We start from the raw sequence: 21,080 nt of genomic DNA, 5'->3' as shown, positions 1-21,080 counted from the left end.
ATGAACATCAGCCCCAAATTAACTGCTTCCCAATACAATGAAGATACTACTCCATTCTCTGGCATGTACAATTCATATTTCATCTGTAAGGATGCTGTGTATTGGAACTGAAGGAAAACTAAGAAAGAAAAAATTCTTTTATTGGGTAGTACTTGTCTGCTGGAAGAGAAAGAGGAGGTGGGGGAGGGAGAGAATGCTGTATGGAAAAATGGAACAGCCTGTGTATGTGTCTGAATGATTCCAGAGGAAGTTGCCTCAAGGAGGCAGGAATGATTACTTCTAAGTTTTTACTTAAAGAAGAAAATGACATCAAAGGCCAACACAAAACAGCATGCACACACACTGAAGAACAAAAAGATTTCAGACTACTACTGCAAGAAACGCTCAGTTTCTTTGGCAGAACTGCCCTGGGAACAGAGCACAAACCTGTCACCTCAGGGTTATCTCTAGCTAACCTCTAGCTCAAACCTTGGTGGCAGGAGTCAAACAACACAAGCACTTTGATTCCATGTGATGTGAGGTAGACACCATCCAGGCACTACTGATCAACTATCAGACTTCTGGGAGGCTTTACTTAGGAGTTTAGCATTTTGCACCCATACATAATTAAAGTTATATCATGAAAGCAACAGAAATATAAATATTGGCTCATGAGCAGCCTTCCACTGTCAGTACTGGGCCACACTATTTTATTCATCTTCTGTAAACACCATACTCGTCTTTGAATATCACACCACTTTCTTTTCTTTCTTCAGCCAAGCCTCATTTACTCAAAGTACATAATATTTTCCATACAAAGCTAAATGCATACTTGCAGCCCTCGGCTTGTATTTTGCTGAATTTACCCCAAAACAGAATGAGTTCAGGATTCCTCTTCATCCAGCCATCCTTATCATTCACTGCTTCATTTTACTTACTGCTCAACTTTCCATTTCTCAACTTCCCATTTCTCTCTGGAAATTTCACTGGGGAGTGAAGGGAATGTTCAAAGGAAAATCCACACAGATAACTGTAGAAAGCTCTGATCTTTCTCTTTATATTGCTAATGGCTATTAAGTTGGATTTAGTATTGCATTTTCCTCAAATAAAACATTTAGAATCCATTTTTAAAAAAATAAATAAATAAACCCCAAACTCCTGCTTTTCTGTTGCATGCAAGTCCACTGGTCCATCTTTTAAAATCTGAGAATATATCTTTGACATTCTTTTATTTTATTTGGCCAGACTCATACTCCGTTTCACACGCCTTGAATACTGTATCTTTGCTCTTCTTCATTCCTGCCTGGTACCTAGTCAAAAGGAATACCAAAGTCCTGCTCCTTCCCCCAAGAACAGCAACTTACGGTAAATCATTCGAAGCCACACATAATTAATTACTTGTGCACAATTAACAAAAAATGTAATTTGGTTCTAAATGGCCAAGATTGCCAGTTATTCTCTCTGTTCTCTGCTTACCCTTATGGCATTCCACCTGAACCATGGAATGCCTGCTAAATCCTGGGGGGTGGGGAATCACTTCCCCTCTCAGCTCATTTTCTCTCTCTTAATGAAAATGGGGCCACTCCCACACTTCCTCTCCTATGGAATGTGCCACTGGTGGTGATTACTTCAACATTCATATTGAAGATCCCATCATTTCCTGAACATGAAATATGGAATACCTGGTATTCTCTTCTCCTAGTCCTGCATAACATAAGGAAGAGGTCAGGCAAAAAACAAGTGATGATTCCCACAGCTGTGGGTCCTGTCCCCCCGAATGCACAAAGAAAAATGGGGAATGAACATGGAGACTGGCTAGAGGGAGACATTTAGCAGACCTGAGATAGCTGGAAGTCTGAAAAAGTAAAGAGAGTGGCATAATGTGAAGATTTATATAACCCCCACACCATAGAAGATGAAATATTGAAGAAAATGTCATTCATATATGCAAAGTATCATGTGTTAAAAAGAAAATGAAGTAATCGTCTTTCTGATTAGCATAATTCTGTTGTCTAGTGAACTTCCTTGGTGACCCAACATCCAAATCCCTAACTCCAGTTATCTTTCTTGAAAATGTTGCAGTGCGATAGCGAAAACTTATTAAAGAAATGTAATGCTAGGGATAAATAAAATAGTTTTAAAACGCCCAAAAACAAAGTTTAGCAGTAAACTACAGGGAGAAAAGAAAAGGAAAACTAATTCCAGGGAACAAATACATGGCCAGAAACTATACCACTGATAACAGGGTAGACAGCGCTCCTAGCATATAAATAATCACATTAAGAAATACAGAGAAACGCTAGCGAAGCAAGAGGATGCAAATACAAGTTGAAGGCAAGATAAACCAACCAGCATTTCTAGCAGTGGTGGCAGGGGAAGTGGGCAGCAATATCCATGAAGCATCTAAATTGTCTTGGCTTCTAAAGGCAATGTGTTCCTCTGCTGACATCTTAAATGTCATGTTTCAAGGACAGTAATCTGGTGTTTTGACATCATTCAGAGACATGAGTCTGAGGGCCTAAGGAAATGTTTTGCGCACCTGCCCTGATACCTTTGGAGGGGATGAGGGCAGATGCTTTTGAGGACACAATTTGGATTGGAGAAGCAGTGAGTGAAGGGTGTTTAACCCTTTGCATACCTGCCACTTCTCCACTTGGAATCCCCCACCCTGAATTTTACCTAATCTTGGTTCCAAATACATGTTCAGAAATGTAATTGGGAGTGCCATAGAGTGGGAAGTGGGGTGTCAGGATAGCAGGAGTCCTCAGGTGAACACAAACTCCCTAAAGGTAGACTGCCACCACATGCTAAGATTAACAGACCAACAGGAGGCCAATTTTGGGAAATTACCTGCAGGAAACTCCCAGGGGAGGAAAGGCACCACAGCACTCTCTCTTTGCTGAAATCCCCCACTAGGAAAGGAAGAGGGGGAAACTCGAAAAAGGTAGCTTCCATTAACCAAGAGGTCCAAAACACAGGCATCAGAATAAGGGCAATTTCCCAATAACTCAAACAAAATCCTATAGCACAAAGGTTTATTTAAGATAGCAAATAAATACAAAGATCCTGCCACCTAATGCAGAGGGAAAAATTTGAAAGATGAACCAAATGAGAATTTTAGGAACATTTGCACACTGACCTTGGGGCTTCAGTACCAAGGATGGTAAATCACGGGGCACTAGCAGCTACAAATTGTCTCCTGGTTGCCACTATCTGTCCCATCCCAGCCCTAATTCAAACTCCAGAGCATTTTATATTACCTCCTTGTAGCATCTTGGCCCCCTGCATTTGTCTTGTATCACCATCATATTCTATTACAGTCATCTTTTCTTTGCTGGCCTTTGAAACATTGCACTGAACTTTTTATGTGACAGCTATGTAGAAAGATGGCAGTGGTGACACAGTGTGGCCTAAGGAGTTCCCATGAAAGTTGTAGGAAGCAGTCAGTGTCAGTGGCTGCTAGGGAGGACTCAAGCATATATTTGAACAGACTTGTACGTCTGGATCCAGTTTGCGCCAGTTCTACTGTTCGACTCTGGCCACAAACGACAACTTTTGAGAGCTATGCAGAGGAGGCACCAGAAATCCCAAATGCTTTAAACGTTGGTGAAAGCCAAGTCCATGGGCAAAGAGCACACAAACTTCTATGATGAGGAGTCTTTGATGTACCTTGTTACTAGAAATCTTTCATCAGACACCAAGATGAAAAGAAATTTAGCAAAGAGTGGGAAAAATTTATAGAGTACCTTAAAGACCACTGTAGATATTTAAAAACCTTAGCAGGATAGTTATAACACTTATAATGTAATAATACTAAAGTTAAAAAAGGATATAGAATAAATTTGAAAAAAATAGATGCAATAGAAAGAGTAGATAAATATTGGAAACCAGGGGTGGGGGTGGGGGGAAGTCCAGGGAGTCAAGTAATCTCAGATGTGCAAAAAATGAAAACTATTTAAATATATAAGAACATTGTTTGAAAAATACTTTTTTAAAAAAGAAGAAACTAGAAATCTTTCGTGAATTCAAACTTTCTGAAGTCCAATATTGAATTTCACAAACTAGCATAGAGATGGGAACTTAGTTATCGACTGGAATTTGTATTTCCCAATTATTCCAGCACCATCCTCAGCTCAAAAGGCATTTCGAAGTGTGCTTTAATTGTGCATATTGATACATTGTATGTCTATAAATGTGCATTTTGATATATATTTATATGCAGATTTTCATGTGTTCATATTTTTCACATATTAATTTAGAAACAGAACAGGAGGACTCATGGTAAACACATGCAAAAGTGACATGGTCCAGAAATAGGTTTCTAGACATCAGTTTGGTATCCAAAGCCAATGAATTCTTGGAGGAGTGGCTAGAACCCCCTATGAATCAAACTGACTGTCCATAACCCATCCTTCACCCTGGAATCCCTACCTGAGATGCTAGAAAGGCCACCAGGAAGCTCCTTGGAGGTATAAGGAGTACAACACTCTGAACCAGAGTCTGGCATAGGCTTTGGCAGTCATCATCAGAGCCAAGCACAAAGATGTACAGACTAAGTTGAGCAATCCTGAAATAGTGCTGACAGCTACAATAAGAGGATATCTGCAGTACTTTGCCATTCACCCTAAGCCAAATTGTATTTCAAAGTAATTCAACCTTCATGGTTATTTAATCCCATACTTCCTCTTCAAGGTGCAAATTGATTTCAACAGTGTGGATTAAAATATATATATTAACGGCACACTGGTCATAGTCTTCTTTGAAACCTTTGGTGGAATTCTTAAGTCTAATATGAAACAAAATACATTTTGTCCTTCATCAGTTCTACTGCACATGAAGATGCTCTGTATACTTTTAAAGTTAAAACAATATGATTTATATACTATATGGCCTTTAAAATAATAAGTGAAAGCAATTAACTGGAGGATATAAATCTTGTCTTAATGACAAAACAAGTAATGCATTTTATGATAAATGGTCTGGAAATGCTATCAGTTAGTAGTTGCGTGTTGCATGGTGCTTTTTCACTAAATATCCAATCTTGTTGAAATTATATTCTTTTAACACTTGAATAATCTTTGCAGATTAGCCTGGTGGATTCATCTTTATTCCACACAAAAAATTGTGCACCCATTTTAGTTAAAAGAATAGATGCACCTGTTGAGGGGGGAAATGTTATTCTAGTCCCACTATCATATGGCAACAATGGATAATTAAAATGACCCGATTTTGTCATTTTCAGTATTGCTTTGGAATTTCATCATTTGGCATTATTTTGAGCATTAAATATAATGACAAAAGGATGTTCTCAAAATAATAGTATCAATGTATTATGGCTACGTAGCACTATAATTACAGGCTTTTAAAATCCTTTTACTGAGATAATATAATCAATGCAATGGAATAATAATACATTGAATGATGATAAAATATGAAAGAAAATTAAGAGGGTGGAGACCTAATTCTATGGGTATGTAGCAACACATACTGAAGATGAAAGCAAACTGATGGAAATGTTATTGTTTTAAGGGTTACCTATTAGCATTCAGTACATCATAACCTAATCTGCAAGGCAGAATTATGCATTCTAGCATGGTGAACGCTGCAAACTGAAATTGATAGGCTCTTTTAATTAATTGTAGCTACAGCCCATCCTTCATAAATGTATGAACAGAAAGAGCAAGGCCACAATCCTGCATGAGCAGAGCAATCCTAAATTGGCATGAGGAATGCAGCAGGGCACAAACCAGAGCCCCAGAGCCACAATCGGGGCGTAGGAAGGGGTGGGTGGGGGCGGTCCGCCCTGGGTTCCATCATGGAGGGGGTGTCAAAAAGAAACAATTACTGCCCTACTAGGGCGGTTCATAAAAAACTTTTTTTAAAAAATGCCTGCTTCAAAGGTCTTATCTTACTACACTAGGGATTATATAGCTATATATGAAATTTCATGCATATCAGTTAATATCTTGACCCTCCTCCATGAAAATAACTGTTTACTTGGCCGTTTTCATATGTCATGAAGGCTGAAATTTCAATTCAGTGGAGCCAAAACACAATCCATCCTGTAGATTTAAGTATCTGTCCACAGTCGCCTCTTTGTTATCAGAGGCCCATAATCTACATTCCTTTGTAAGAAAATATGAAATAACATAAAACTATTTTTGCATGTCATGGACCGGCTAGATGCAGAAGAATGCAGAACCCTGAAGGGAACCCCCAGGGGAAGAAGGCTTAGAGCCTGGGGATTGGTGGTGGTCAGAAGGAGAAGAGGGAGCAGACTGGGAAGAGGAGGTGTTGGAAGCTGGAGAGGTAACAGGGTTTAGTGAGCAGGAAGAGGTTGTGGCAGACAGGAGTCCAGAATCAGAGGCTGAAGCTGGGGGGTGGGGTCAAGAGGCAGAGATCTGTCAGACTGCTGAAGAATCTAGGGAGTCCAGACTCTCCAAGTGTCCCTATTTTCCAGGGACGTCCCTGATTTAAAGAAGCCATACCAGTTTCTGATTTGATCCCAGAATGTCCCACTTTCCCTTAGGATGTCCCTATTTTCATTGGAGAAACAATGGAGGATATGGAGTTATCCAACCCCTGAGCCACCTGAAGGCAACCCTGTACAGGGAAGCTTTTTTTAAATGTCTAACATTTCATTACGTTTTTAATATATGCTAGAAGCTGCCAAGAGTGCTGGGGCAACTCAGTAAGATGTGTATGGGGTATAAATAGTAAAATTATTATTATTATGCAATGGGACATCCCTATTTTCATCAGAGAAATGTTACAGGGTATGCCCTCCATATTTGTGCTCCCAGCCCATTAGCCTAGCATGCCCAGTAGTCAGGAAGGGTTGCAAGCCCACCATTCCTGTAGTAAGTGTATGTGCAACCAGCTCACCTCCCCCTTCATCTCCCAGAATATTCAGATAAATAAAGAGGGCTGGACAACAAGAGGCAAGGTGACAAAGCCTTAGGCTGCTGGGGAAATCGGCTCACCTTTGCAGGTGGGTAGTGTTGCAGCAGTGATCTGGCGGGGGGTAGAGATTGATGCCCCCTTGTACCTTCCTGGCTGTGTCACCAGCATTGAGCAGAGCCTCACCCAGGGTTGGCCCCACTGACCAATCAGTGCCAGTAGGGGACGTGACCGTGGGAAATTTAAACCATGGCACAACCATCCTCTCTCGCCCTTCGCCAGATCTCCCAACCCACCCACCCTCTTTTTTATGCTTTGTAATGATATGACCTTGCTATGGACAAAGGTTGGCCACCATATTGTTGGGGCCGGGTAGTAATTTTTCCACTAGGCAAATTGGCGCCAGTCATTTGGTTTTCACCTATCTTGTAGCAATCGTTACAACTTTGTGAGGTTAGATATTGGATAAGCCTTTGCTTGGATGGAGGGGAGGTTGTAGCTTCTGCCTGCCCCTCCTCATTAAGGGAATCCTGTTAAAGGGATCCAGGGGTATGGGTTCTGTCTGATGCCTGAGCATGGGCTAGGGCCATGCCACGACCACAACAGTGACCCATCGGTGTGCCCCTATTTGATGTAAGTCATAGGGCTCCCCCTACTGGTGGTTTACCCTTAGACGGACTCCCAGCAGATAGCAGGAGTCGAGATATAGCCTGGCTTCACCCAATGCCTAAGCCAAACTGCTCACATCAGTAACCAATAAAGTTATGGCCTATTTGAACCCATAAACCTAATATTCAACTATGGTTATGAAGCAATGGGAGTTCTTAAATGATTATTTATAAAACCAGGGCTCGACTACAAAAATCTGGTTGTGTTTAGAATAATCTTGTGCATAATATAAAAAATACAAAGTGAGACATTAAGGAAATCCAAAGGGAAAATATGAAGAACAGAGGTTCTGTCGAACGGATTATTAAAAACGTGTGAGGTAAACGGTGGGAGTCTTTTTTAAAAAACACCAACTATTTAAGGTAGATAAGGACAAGATGAAATTATACATTTGAATATAAATACAGATGGGAAACGGCCATGTATTGTGAGTACTTATCTACTTTTAAAAATTTCCACCTATGATCTTTTTCTTTTACTTCTTTATTCTTTCTTTGTTCTTTTTTTCTTTTTTCTGATATCTTATCTTTCATTTCACTGCTTTATTGTGAATAGCATTTTATAGAGGTATAAATAACTGTAAATATGAAAAGAGACAAAATATTCTCTAATTTTTTCCCCTTGGTTAGATGTATTTTCTTTTTCTTTTGTATTTTCTTTTGTTGTGAATATGTATGTTTTCTAATTTGTACTATATATATATATATACACAACCTAATACACACACACACACACACACACACACACACACAAAACCTAATACTCGTGTCCGTGTGTTGACTAGGGAACTGCGGGTCACAGGGCCTTCGCATGCAAGGAACTAGGGTAGGAGCCTTAGAGCGTGGTGGGAAGGTAGGGACCTTCAGTCCTCACAACTGCCTCACTGGGGCAAGCCTTACTGGGAACAGTTGCTGTGATCACTAGGCCTGTGCTGTTTAACTAAAGAGTTAACTTCACTAACACTAGTGGTTTTTATTGCTGACCTACTACTGACTCTAGCTCCTGATACCCCAGGTAGGAGTTTCTTGACTGCCTGTGTTTTAGCAAATGCAAAGGAGCCCTCTGTGGTGGTGGAGTCCCTCTCCCCACTTTCATTTCTCAGCAGAGGGACACCTCCATCTAACCCAAATCCCCTCCAGTAGTTCTGATCAGGGTGTCACGATTGCGCTGACAGTTAAATTGTTTAAATCCAAGATTAAATTTGGGAATTTATAATGTAAAGAATCAAAAGTATCACTTATTGGTAGAAAGAAATGGCATCTTTCAGTTATTCTTTTTCATTGTCTTCTACAGTAAACCATCAGGACTTAGATAGCCTCAAACAATAAATTTATTCTTCACTCTCAGTCTTTCTGATTAGAACTGGTACTGACAGATCAGCCAGTGCTTTATTCAGTCTACTCACGTTCAGTGGATTCACCTATCCGTTAAACAGATACAAGCACGCAACCCTAGTAATAGAAGTTAAGGCTGTTGCTTATAAAAGCTCATCATAGAAACCTTTGGGGGTCTGGCACTCCCTTTGCTTTACCTTTTGGAAATCTACTTGCTCCACTTATTCAATGGAGCAGCTGCTGAGTGCAAGAGATTCCACCTTCCCTACCAACATTTCCTTGTGCTTGTGGCAGGGGGAGCTGCACTGAATTCTCTCCAGTTTTGATTTAGGAAATAGCAAATGTTCTGTTGTAAAATCCACCCCCCTCCCCCTCAAAAAACGACTGTGCAAAAATGCACCCTATTTTCTCTCTCTTCTCTCACTGGCCCCATGGCTCCCCTGACTTCCTTAGTGCTGTCTTCTCTCCGTTAGCTGCTTCTTTTCTGTTTCTAGATCAGTCACACACACGAGCATGTCCTGTCAGGGATGACATACTGAACAGAGTGACATTTTAATTATCTTATTTATTTATAAAAATATGTGTATGCCACAATTTTAACCAGCGTACAACAATTATATATATACATAATTAAAACCGCATGAGGATTTAAAATTACGGATCATCAGCAGAAAATGTTTCCTTAATTGTCTGCATAAGTCAGGTGCCACAGAAACATTTTCAGCAAATGTTTAAAGGTTAAAATTGAGGATGCCAGCTGAATCTCTATTGATAAGAACATTCCACAGGACTAGGCTCAGGTTCATGTCAATGTCAAATGAGCCTCATTAACTTGGGGGGTGTGTGTGTGACTGGGATGCTCTTACATAGGATCTCAGTGGTCAAACTAGGATATAAGGGTTTAGGTGGTCCCTAACGTACCCTGGACCTAAGATTTAAAATTGTTAAAGTTGTTCAGGGCTTTGTGAATTAGCACAAGGACCTTGAACTTGGCTCAGTACTAAATGGGCAGCCGGTGTATTTGTTTTAACAACAGTCTCATATGCTGTCAGTCATGTGCCCCCACTAGCAGTCTGGCTGCCACATTCTGCACCAGGCTAGAGTTTCTAGACTAGGTCCAAGGGCAGCCCCACTTAGAACACGTTGCAGTAACCCAGCCTTGAGGTTCCCAATGCATGGACTACAGTGATCATTATGCTATGGAGCCAGATCTAATGACGTGAATATGATGAAAGTTTGGTCAGGAAAAAGCAATGAAAAGAACAATTAAACATTTCACAAATGTTTATACTTGCTGTGGGACAGGAGTTTTTAGTTTTTCAAGAGCATATAGGAAGGAAGGAAGGAAGGAAGGAAGGAAAAGAAAGAAGGAAGGAATAGGTAGTGTTGGCTCATCTTCACTGGTGGTAGAAGGAAGTTCCTTCCCTATGAAAACACCAAGTAAATTTTCCATTACAAACAAAAAGTAGTGAATTTAGTATATTCAGAGCTGTAAATTATGCTTTTGGAATGAACTGGAATTACCATCAGAAAGCAGTTTTTAATAAGAACAAATATATTCTTAACGATTCCCAACTGCATTAAAAGGAGCAGAAACATTTTATGAAACATCATTTATATGAAATTTGACTTGTGCCTCAAGTCCCCAATGCCTACCCTGTAATCAACCTAGTTACAGAAATATTATGACAAGCTTTAAAATGCAATTCATAGTTTTGGTTTTATGACAAATTGTTAATAGTTAGATTATATCAATTCTGCATCAATTTAAGTGGAAATCTGTTCCATCCATTATTCTTTTCTAGAAGGACGACATCTGCTAAATGTCAAAACAAAGCACAGTGACTATAGTATAATTTATTTGCCATTATAATATAGTTTATTACAATAAAACAGCCTTATGTGCGCTCTGCTAACCAGCCATATAAAAGGCTATTGCCTTTAAAAATAATTTCTGTTATCAAGTCCACATACTCCTCCAGAACAACGTTGTGTTAAAATTTAATATTCCAAAAGGTACATGGGTTTTCAAGTATACTAAATAATTATTTCCGTATTTATCCTATTCCTCTGTCAGGAAAAATACTATTGCTATTGAGAAACAAAAAGAAAGTAGAAGACAATGGACTGTTCTTGCAGCAAACTTTAGTTCCAACAGGGAAAACAATTGTGACCTGGAACAAAATGCCCCATTCCGGGATATTGCACTCCATTCTTCCCTCTCTTGGGGATTCTATTTTCACCTCAACAGTCACCCAACATTCTGCTTCCACTAGGCATGCTCAGTATTAAGTGGGCATTTGGGGGGGAACTGGGGACTGAGACGCTTTTTAAAAAACTTATCCATAAAGCTTTGGTTTCACACAAGTCTCTTCCTCTTGTGTGTGGCTGGGTGACAAAGAATGGCACTCAAAGAATTTAAATTAATACATATGATGCTGATGCTGCCAGTCAAAATATGAACAAAAAGGGCAAGATACTTGGCTTCTTCTGGTTGTTCACCGGAATTAAATTCTTGGTTGTCATGGCGACCTTGTTTGTCAGCTGATGATATTAGTATGCTGCTGTATTAAATGCTGTTGTCAAATCTAGGAATCCCCCCCCCCCCAGACAAAATGACATTGGCACAGGGTGCAATGAGAAGAAAGGAAGTTCTCAAATGAACTTTCAGCCCTGGAGTCTTAGGGTCTTATAAAAGGGCCTGGCCTCAGTCCAAGAACATCCACAAGTGACACTAGAACAAAATTATAAAACCACTTCTGACTAAAGTAGCTGCTCCATGGAATAGCATAATGCTTCCCTCTCTTGGCCCCAAAGAAGCTTATGCCAAAATGAGTAATGAGGTGAATGCCCTAAACATTAATACAAGCTTTGAAAATATAAAAGTGTAGTAGAAGAACAGTAAAGGCTCACGACTTATGTGGACTCCAAGACCTAGTTCACAGGAAGATCTGACCTCACCTAATCTTCTTCTTTACACATTTTACCAATGTAGAGGCATCATGTGTGGGATAAATCAGCATATAACCAGCATGCCTAGCTCTAGTTCATGCAGGAAGGAGTTAAGACCATAGAGTAAGTTGTTTTCCTTTTTTAAAAAAATAATTTTTATTAACCGGCCAATCAAATCAAATCAAATCACATCACATAAATTCCGAATTACAAAGCCGAATTTTAAATTTTGTTGAGGGGACCCATATTTCAAGATCCGAAGGGGGATTCTGATCATCTTCTTGCTACTGCGTTAATGTCCAAATCAGTCCAAACAAAGTTCATAATTCTATCCAGTCTTATCTTGCTGTTTCCACATCACCTCTTGTTCATATATTTTCTCTTTTTTCTTTATGATCTCTTCTGATAGTCTCCTTAAGCCGATAAACACCAATAATAATCCTGTGTGAATTTTTCCGTTCTTCCAATCCTCGAATTGAGATGGTTTCCATATATCTTCGCCTTCATAGATAACAGCGCTCTTTCCATCATTAATTACAGAACTGTCGTTCTTAAGTCCCACTGAGGAGTTTCACCCACAATATAAAAACAGCTCTATTCTCTATTTCTCCTCTCAGACTTAAGTCCTCCGACAGAACTTCCCAATATGGCGACGGCACTTTTAACTGCGTCATTCCAAAGCCCTTATACATTCCACGCTCCTCTCAAAACATGCTTGGGTTGGAAAGTTTATCTCCACACAGCCTTAAATCCACAGCTTAAGTCCTTAAAACAACATTTCTGACTTGGGGGGGGGGTTCTTGTTTAATCACATATAAGAAAGAAAGTAAGTTTTTTTTCCCCTCCCCCATCAGTCCCTTTGCCATACCGAGTCTTGGCGTATCTTCTCATGATTTATACTTGCTCCTTCGACTCTTCTTGTTTTATCAGAGATCTCTTCTGTTAGCAGTCTTTACTCCCCCTTCTTCCTTGAAATTTGTGCATTCGCTTCATCCAAATTGTTTCTTTTGAAGTTCTTGCAGCTAGTGGTGCGGATCAGAGACGGCGTCCAGGAGCGCCGAAATCCCACAGGAGGGCATTGTGCCTAGTGCCCCCATCCCCACAAATTTGGGGGTGGTCAGCAGGCAAGGGCAGTCCCACCCCACAATCCCGGGGGGGTAGGGAGGCTATTTACTCCCATCACAGCCTCCAAATTACCTCATGTGGGTTGGAGAGATGTGATTGTCAGCCATCTTCTGATGCGCCCCCTAGTGGCCCCCCGAGTAAGCTGTTTTCCTAGACTTAGCTAGGTCACGCAGCATGCCCCCTCATCTTGGAAGTCGTCACTTTGTTTCTTCTCTCTCTCTTTTCCAAAATTTAATGATTTAATGAACCAGGAACATTTAATGAACCAGGAAGGACATCTGGACTGATTGCTTCAAGCCAAGATGGCTGCATGGCTTAAGCCCGCCATCTTTGTGTTTCTGTACAAGTAATTTAGAAACACTTCATCTACCATGTGAACTTCACGTGTAATGGAGGTTAGAACCTGGTTGCTCCAGGCTCAGACTGTGTGCATGGCTTACAAGCCATTTTTGTGTTTCTGGACCAACAATTTAGAAACATTTTTACCATTTTTTGCAATAATTGGTAATTTGGCTGCCTGCATTTTCTGACTGCTTATAAATATGATCTTTGAAGAGTTTGTAAGTAAACAATTTTTAACTTAGCAAACTGTGTAGTCTTTTCTATGCTAAAAGGGAAGTCAGAGGAAGGTTGGGAAGCAAATTAAAATGGGATATTTTAAAGGTCTAAAAGCCTATATTTTCATGCTTTACTTTGCTGCATGTTTTGTGATTTTAAATCTCTGCTTGGGTTCTCTCACCAAGAGAGTATTTGCCCCAAATCTGAATCTAGGCATTCAGGAAATTCTCCTTTTATTCTTTTAAACCAAACCATCAAACAACTTGCAAAAATCATACATTATCAACAGACATGTGCAGTAGCTATAGGGAAAACAACTGTGGCTCTCCACATATTCTCTATAGTGTACAGAGGCTGAAGTCACATGGGACATTTTGATATTGTATTTCGTCCCATGCCAGCAACAACAACTAGATCTGGGAATGGTGCTCACATGGAAAGGAAGAGGAGCAGAGGGGTGTCTGATTGGATCAGAGCTTCCATGTGTTGCCAAGACAAGTGGAGCCAGCTATAGGAGGGTACTTTTCAGTTGTTCCCATGCTGACTCAGCAATGCATGCATTGGGACAGAGATGGACCACAAAAACATTTTACAAGAATCATGATATGCAACCTGAGGAGTCGGAAGTTATTTCCTGTGGCAATTGTGTGTAGAAGTAATTTGATTATACCAGCTCTCTTTACATTTTTCATGGTAGACACTCTAATTATTGGATGGGTGTCTCTAGAAGCCTGTGTCAGCCCTAATAATCTGATCCCCATGCATAATGCTTCATTTGTCTTCATGGTTTCAGAGATTAATTCACAATCCAATTTTTCTAAAGCATGAATGTGAGATTAGGAGATGGACAAAAAGACTCCCTGATAAAAAGTTTGTTAATACTAGTTATTATGTGATGCAAATCGTAGACGCCAGCGATTAGACTGATAATCAGTAAAAGCAACTGGATGTATCTTTTTCAGCAGCTACAGCAACATTTTATCTGGCTACATTATGAACAATTATTCTAAAACTGAATGCTGGTTGCAATGCAAGATAGCACATGCCAATGCCCTACTACACAATTATATAATTTCTTTATTACTGTCAGTGGGTGTTTGACGAGGCTCATCCATGTACAATTGCCCAAACAATAATCTTACTATTAAAATGTCAATTCTTACATGTTAGCTGGCCGCGAGTAATCCTATCAGAGCACAGATACTGCCATTAAAGCACTGTTGCTATTTTCTCAGTCACTGAGCTGTGAATGTGCAGAATAATTTGCTCAATTGGAATACGGCAATTCTCAGTGGTTCTCCAATCTTCAAAATGCTATAATAATAGCCACCTTTAATGGAGACCCCTCTCTAGAAAATTTGCTCTATTCTGTTTATTAATTCTTGGCTTCCCACAACAGCATCCAAACATGTGGAAATCATGCATAAACTGCACAGGCTAAAAAGAAGAATAGACAAATTAATTTATTTCGTATTTCAATTTATATCCTGCTGCTTTTACGTTTGATGGCTCAAAAGGGGCCTGCAATAAAATTAAAATAATACCAATAGCAGCAGCAACAATAAAACCACCATAGGACAAAAAGATTGGCAAGAGATATATATCCTGCCCTTACACTGCATTTGCGATCCTACGGGTGGCTTACAATAGTTTAAAAATCCAATAAAATCCAACATAAAACAACAGCAGCAAAATAAACAGCAAGTGAAAACAGAGGCAGGTGCAGCTGATAAAACCAATCTAAAAAACCAGAGGGATGCCACAAAAGAATCTTCAACCTGGCAGGCCATACCAAATGGCTGCCAGAATAAAAAGAAGTCAGAGCCGTGCAGCAAACAGGAAAGAGAGGGGGCCAAATGGAAGCAGCCCCAAAATGTCTAGATTATGCAGATTCAGATCTGAATGCATCTCCTCATCCACACAACAAGGTTCACGTTGGCCCTACTGAAACAGCTGAATGTGACTTTTGATGTGAATAACAATGTATATTTCCACCCAGAGCCACATACATATACTTAGTTGTCCAAACCTGACACTGCAGCATTGGCTAAAATTTCTATCGCCAATGCCTGCCTGCAAAGCTACCATGTAGAAACAAACCTTCCATATGGATCTAAATATTATGTTGTGTTGTTGTTGTTGTTGTTGTTGTTGTTGTTGTTGTTGTTGTTGTTGTTGTTGTTGTTGTTTTTAAAGCAGCTCCATAAGAAAATGAACTCTTTAGTTACTCTTCTGTGGTAATGGAGAAAGGGTTATTCATTAATTCAAGATTGTATTTATGGTTTTCACACCAGAAAGCAAATTAATAACTGCTAAGGATGTTTATCCCATTCCCACTGACATGAGTTTTGTGTTTTGTTTTGTTTTGTTTTGTTTTCTAAAAATAAAGACAATATACATTGGCATTGCTACTGCAGAAGAATGGCTGTAGAGCACAGTTGACCTGAAATCATGGTTTGTTCTTATGACCATGTAATATATCACTGTTCTTACTGCTTTAACAGCCCCAACGTGCAAGTTGGTGTAGGACCATAGGAATTAAGCACTGTGCATAAAAGCTATAAGGACCACAATGGCTCCAAGAAGCTGTGATACGATTGTGTGTACTGGATCACTTACTCCTAAAGATATTTTAAAATTCCACCTAAAGGGCAGCCTTACTGGATCACACACAGGAGCCAGCCAAACACTAATGGTCTCTCTCTCCCCCCACCCTTCTCATTGCCTTGCTCTGAGGAAGAGCCACGGGCATCCTTCCTCAGAGTGAGGCATTCTGGTTGTGAAAAGCATCCACCATGTCCCCTGGACCAGCTAATTCAGAACAAGAAGGCTTCCTCAGAGGGAAGCAGAAGAGGCAGAGAGCTTTGTTGAGAGATTGGTTAGTGGTAACAGTAGCAGCAGCAGCAGCAAGAATGAAGCAAGTAAGAGGGGACCCAGGGGAGGTTTCACTGCTTCCTTGAACCTATTGCCTGAAATAATGGTCTCAGCTTCTCTTACGAAAGTGCCGAACCTGAGTAACTTCCACCACCCTTCGCAGCAACAAGTTCCGTAAGTTAATTATCCAGCCTGCAAAGAAGTACTTTGTAAAAGAGGAGGAATCAAATGTCAGTAAGTCCACCACCATGGCTTTAGCCAGAATCTCCCCATAAAACATTTACACATTACTCAGCTGACAGCTTTCGAGAAACTGATGATTGTGAAGTAAACTAGATCAGTTCTCTAACATGCTTTCCCCGGACCTCAGATTAGTAGAGCCTATCCAAACTAATTTTTCAGCTATACCGATTGTTCATGACAGAGAAGCAAAGGTCAGATTCCTCCCTGTGTTACATGGAAGCCACCTTTTTAAGCTGAAAGGAGTTTCAAAACCAATTTGTGATATAGGTTGGGTGGAATGGCCTGCTTTTCAAAGGAATGTCCCACTGGATATGCACAAATCCTTGCAGGTACCAGAAAAGGTTGTGTTTGGCTGTTTGTCAGAGGCAGGAGAAGCCAGAGCATCCCAGCCAGCCTTTTAATACACTATTAAGGGCACATTTGAATTTATTCTGCTCTATTAACCCTATCACCTTTCTTGGAGAGAGATGGCAAGGTGAAGTGCTATTTAACTCCAGCCCTTAGGTCACAAAAGAGTACAGTGGGAGAAGAGGGCACAGGTTTATAGTAAATTTCAAGTCAACTGTCATTGCCAAAGAATCTGAAACCATAATAATATTCAGTCTTAGGGCCAAAAGGTGGAGGAAGATATGTCAGTCAGGAAGCAAGCACAAAAGTCCTGTTTCGATTATAAACATGTTCAACTCTAGGGAGAAGATAACATTGTTCCACCCTTTGCCCTAAAATGTATCACTCCTCAGTAGTAGGAAATGCGTTCATATAATGATTTGCACAACGTCTGCCTTTTCAGGTTCACGCTGCTTCACAAATTGCATGCATCCAAAGGAAATTCTGCATCCCTGCAGGAGGAGGAGACCTAAGCCTAGATGTATTAAAAAATCTAGCGAGATCTGTTGATACGCTTTGGGGACTCAATTTTTCATGACTGCTTTTCAAATAATAATTGCCATTATCATGCAACAGGTTGTTTATACAAAGCAGTCATTTCAGCATGGAACAGCAGGAGTTGCCAATAACGGAAAAGTTGTGATGAATTTATCACCAAAGGATGGATATGCTGTTTGTATTCAAGCAGGTAGCTTCGATCTGTTTGCCCATGGTATCAAGAGAGCTAATAAAAGAGGCTTTAACTACTGCAGCTACATAGCACCTTCTGGCAATGGTCAGGTCAGTTTAACAGCTAGCCATAAAACAGACATAGAAACCAATCACATGTTCACTATAAAAACTAAATATCACAGTATAACCATCTGGAAAATCACATACTTCGCTGAACCAGAGCAGCAAGGTGCCTGCAGGCATGTCATTTTGACATGAACTAAATTACAGCTCTCCCATGAACACTGATCTAATTTTGGCAGCCATACTTGCAAGAACAATTGTGATAGTCTGATTTTATCCCTAATAAAGTATTTGGGATGGACTGTGGCAATGGAGTCTTGGATAGACTATGAGTTCCTCCCCAAAATACACACCATCCAGTAGATTTTATTTTTAAAAAAATCAATCATCACTACCATCATTATCTGTTTGATGTTTTGTACACCTGTCAAAAGTGGCTTCTTTTAAAAAATGCTAGAACTTCATCTGTAGGGTGGTGGTTCTAAGAAGAGTATTTGGAGCCAAACACCTGAGCTTCTGTGGGGATCCCAGTCTCACATCTGGATCAGGAAATTAACAAACGTAAAAAGAGACCTGTGGGTATGGTGAACCTTTGTGTCTGCAATTTGACCCCAGGTGCAAAGGCTGGGCCACTTCCAGCTTTTGAGGCCACTAGCCATAATAAATATTAAAAATGGCAATACTGTTTTAATGTAAGGCATCATGTAAAAGAATGAGTGGTTTGTTTGTATAATCAGTTTGTCTGAGAGGGCACAATCATCACAGTCTAAGTCTGTGCCCTCAGAACAGATACATTTTTATTAATATTTATGAACATTTAAAACTCTTTAATATGATAAAATCTATCAGTTGGCAACCACAACAATGAATTCTTCCAAACTACATCTCTTAATAGTTTAAATCTGAGGCACTAAGCTGAGTGTGTGTTTTACATTTTGATCCAATGTGCATAAAAACAAGTCATGAAGTTTATCAAACGTAAAAAACAAAACAAAACAAAACAAAAACTAACAAGTGTCTAAATCTGAGGCCCCTTTGAGCCCGAAGAACCAGGCTAAATAGCCCTCCCACCTCCCACTCTGAATTGGTTCTGCCTACTATACTGGGACGCGGGTGGCGCTGTGGGTAAAACCTCAGCGCCTAGGACTTGCCAATCGTCAGGTCGGCGGTTCGAATCCCCGCGGCGGGGTGCGCTCCCGTTGCTTGGTCCCAGCGCCTGCCAACCTAGCAGTTCGATAGCACCCCCGGGTGCAAGTAGATAAATAGGGACCGCTTACTAGCGGGAAGGTAAACGGCATTTCCGTGTGCTGCGCTGGCTCGCCAGATACAGCTTGTCACGCTGGCCACGTGACCCAGAAGTGTCTTCGGACAGCGCTGGTCCCTGGCCTCTGGCCTCTTAAGCGAGATGGGCGCGCAACCCCAGAGTCGGACACGACTGGCCCGTACGGGCAGGGGTACCTTTACCTTTTTTTACTATACTGGGATTTACAACAACAACAACAACAACAGCAAAGTCTCACTCAAGTGTGATTTACAAATGCAATCTGATGCTTGCCACCAAAGGTTTCATGCTTTTAAAAAAGCAATTCCTTTTAAAATTATTTTTTCAGACATCTTTATTGAAAGTTAAAAACGTGCATAATTTTATGTGCACTAAACATGGTGTGATGTAAATAAAAGAGAGAAAGAGGAAAACGAGAAACAGCCATGTAGAAGGGAAAGTAAAGGGGGGAGGGGGAAAAACCCCAAACTGTATACTTTACAAAGTTATTACTGTATTCTAATTAAGGATTACATTATGTAATCCTTAAAATTATGTTTTTAAGGAAGCAATCCTAAGTACACTCACTTCTGAGTACACTTGCTTTGTAGCTTAATTTATAGGAACTATCAGTCTGCTGAAAGATGGATAAAATATTGAGGGTATAAAACATTCCATGGGTTAATCTCATCTATCCAAATATGGCAGTAAGTTCTGGCCAAAGTAATCAAGACCTGGTGCAAGATAGTTTAAAATTTAGATATTTCTAGAGTGAAGCAGGGAGGAAAGTGGAAGTGGAGGGGGCAGCAAATAGCCTTGCCCCATTAGGGATCTGGGTGACTGGTCACCCAAGCTAAGAGTGAGGCAAGCAGGAGCCCTGGCACACTCCAATTCACTGTCTGGCATACTCACTCATTGACTCTGATAATTGACAAACAACTGGTGGAAGCCACTCACAAACAATGCCAGCTACCCCTTCTTCAAGCAAACCAATAATTTAAGGGCCACAACTTTGAACACAGAATCTGGAAGGTCTTGGAGTAAAATCTGGAGGTTATTGGGATAATATTTTCTACCTTATACATAATTTTCATAAAATGGCTTCTAATTAAGTATGGTAGACTTCAGACCATGATTTTGACAACAACCAAGCTTATAGTCAAGGGATTCATGATATCTCCATTACATTGATTAACAATAATTTCTTCAAGACTTCAGAAGAGAACACGGGATCAATGTTTCATCAGCTTTATCATTAAAGCAAACAAAATCTTTCATAGAGGAAGGCTGCGAAAGGGTGCTTTTTAAAATGTACACTAAGTAGATATTTTCCCATAATGGTCTATTCACATACATCTCATGTCTGTGCATGTCTTATACACAATACTAAAGGGAAAATATATGGCTGAATTAATCCATGAACCTTTTACCCCTTAGCTGAAGCAGGTAATCGGCCATAATAGCAAAATCAATGGCACATTACTATGCTGGGATATTGGCAGATCCATAATGAAAGTTAGAGTTTCACAACCAATTCCCTCTCTAGAGCTGGCTACTTCAGAGGATTAAAATATTAAGTTTTTCAATAATTAAACAAAACCTTCCTATATGTTATAGTGAAGGAGAGGGGCCCTCATGTGAGAATTAAAGAAAAACATGACCTCAAAACTACCATAAATGTGCCTCTCTTATTTTAATAACCCTGAAGCCTATATGAGTAGTTGAGGAATGTTTGATAACCACACTGAGCATGGTCCAAACAAAGTTCACCCCCTTTAGGCCTGCACTCCCAAATGTGTAATTGGAAGTAGGTCCCACTGAAATACATCCAAATAAACCATAGCTTCACTGGGATGTAAATGGCACTAATTTCAACTTCGCTGGGAATAAGACCCATTAAATACAGTGGGATGAATTCAACATTGCTCTGTTACAAATGTTCCATCTGCACAAGCACTGCAGCTTGCCAGATTGAACATCTCCCTGCATGTTGTTCCAGGGGTTCTTCCAACCACCCACCAAGCCAATTTGGGGGGCATGGAAGGAAGAGAGGGGGTAACCAT

The 21,080-nt window shown here is 40.2% G+C and overlaps 1 long non-coding RNA gene across 1 annotated transcript in view; it reads right to left on the bottom strand.

Annotated features, from left to right (window-relative positions):
- Positions 1-21,080, bottom strand: part of LOC309342496 — a 578,273-nt gene that overhangs the window by 410,341 nt on the left and 146,852 nt on the right. The gene's annotated exons all lie outside the window — the stretch shown is intronic.

This window comes from Podarcis erhardii (assembly GCF_964252035.2).
Source record: "Podarcis erhardii genome assembly, chromosome: 5".
Taxonomy (NCBI): domain Eukaryota; kingdom Metazoa; phylum Chordata; class Lepidosauria; order Squamata; family Lacertidae; genus Podarcis; species Podarcis erhardii.
Note: the sequence above shows the minus strand (reverse complement) of the source record. Positions and strands in the feature narration are given on the sequence as shown.